The 1,531-nt window shown below is 59.0% G+C and overlaps 1 pseudogene; it reads left to right on the top strand.

Annotated features, from left to right (window-relative positions):
* Positions 1-878: 878 nt before the first annotated feature.
* On the top strand, positions 879-1,253 carry LOC101663185 (annotated as a pseudogene).
* The last annotated feature ends 278 nt before the right edge of the window (positions 1,254-1,531 follow it).

Genomic DNA, 1,531 nt, shown 5'->3' with positions numbered 1-1,531 from the left:
GCACAAATCACAGGGAGGAAGCGGGAGAAATGAAGGGATTGCAGGGAATGAGCTGAATCCCTTGCGTAGGAAGTGGTGGGGTAAAACTCCCCTCCACTCCACAAACCTTCCCCTAATTCCCACAATCAGAAGTCGGAAAGAGAGGAGGAGGAGGAAGTGTTTCTGTCCTTCCTCTCAGTTCTCAGCACGGGCTTGGTTCTTCATTCTGCCCCAGAACCATTGCTGCCTTGTCTCTTACGTCATAGTTGGGGGGTGGGGGGTGGTAGGAAAGAGACCAATGTAAAGCTCATAGCCCAGCGCCAGGCCCCCAGGAGGTGTTTGATCAGCGGGCGTGATTATGGTGATTTTGTCGGACCTTTCCAGGGAAGGGCTTGATTGGGGTGGCTGCCTCCTCCCAACCATCCCCAGCCCCGTCCTAAACGCCTGCGGTCACCGTGCTTCTTCCACCTCAATTATTCATGCCCGGAGGCCCGCCAGGCACTTCATTCCTGACAGCCGGACGGCACGGCGTTTACCTTGGCGGAGCTCAAGACGTTTCTGGACAGGAACTCCGGCTAAGCTGTCACCATTGGCCCATCACCTGCCAGCCAACTGGCAGGTGGAAATGCTGGGGCAAGCAACCAAGGGCACCCCACGGGGCCTGCTGGAGAGGCCGGGCTGGCGAGGCTTGTCAGGATGGTGCTCCAAGCACCTGGGTCCAACCCGGGAGGCAAGGATGGCATTGCTGGAGGAAGGCAGCTTCCCAAGCGCCACCTGCACCGGTTCGGAAGGCCTCACAGGACGAGCAGACCTGCAGCAGCAGCATCCCTGAGAGCCCTTAGAAAGGCAGAACCCGGCCTCTCCCATTCTGCAGGTCTCGGTGTCCTCACACCCAGGAGATGGCTCAAGAAGAGCTCAAGATGGGTGGGCTGCGGGCCCCATCCCACGCCGCCCCCATGCAGTCCACCGTGATCAACATCCAGAGTGAACCTCAGGTGCCCGACCACGTCGTCCGGTCCCTCTTCAACACGCTGTTCCTCAACTGCTGCTGCCTGGGCTTCGTGGCCTATGCCTACTCCGTGGAAGTCTAGGGACCGGAAGATGGTGGGCGACATGATTGGGGCCCAGAGCCACGCGTCCACTGCCAAGGTCCTGAACATCTTCTCTATGGTCCTCGGCCTCCTGGGAATCCTCGTCTTCGTGATGCTTCTCGCCACAGCACAGGGATGAGCTTCCAAGCCCTGTCACAGATGATGGGCCAGCGAGGCCACTAGCCATTGCACCACGCTGTGTCCTGAACCCTCTGGCCCTGCCCTGCTGGACGACCTGACCCCTGGCCTGCCTGCCCCTGCTTGTGTCCACAGCCGTTTGCACATGTAGCTCCATCTCTCAGCAAGCCCAGTAAAGCGCCCCGGTGTATACTGGTAACAACAACCAAAAAAAGAAAGGCAGAACCCTGGGCCCACCTGCTGAAGGAAGACCTGTGCCTGAACACGCTTCCCAAGGGATGCTCGGGAACATGCATGTTTACGAAGCACTGCTATGTCCAGAA

This window comes from Echinops telfairi, unplaced genomic scaffold (assembly GCF_000313985.2).
Source record: "Echinops telfairi isolate 266 unplaced genomic scaffold, ASM31398v2 ScPeMD7_1272;HRSCAF=1763, whole genome shotgun sequence".
Classification (NCBI taxonomy): Eukaryota; Metazoa; Chordata; class Mammalia; order Afrosoricida; family Tenrecidae; genus Echinops; species Echinops telfairi.
Note: the sequence above shows the minus strand (reverse complement) of the source record. Positions and strands in the feature narration are given on the sequence as shown.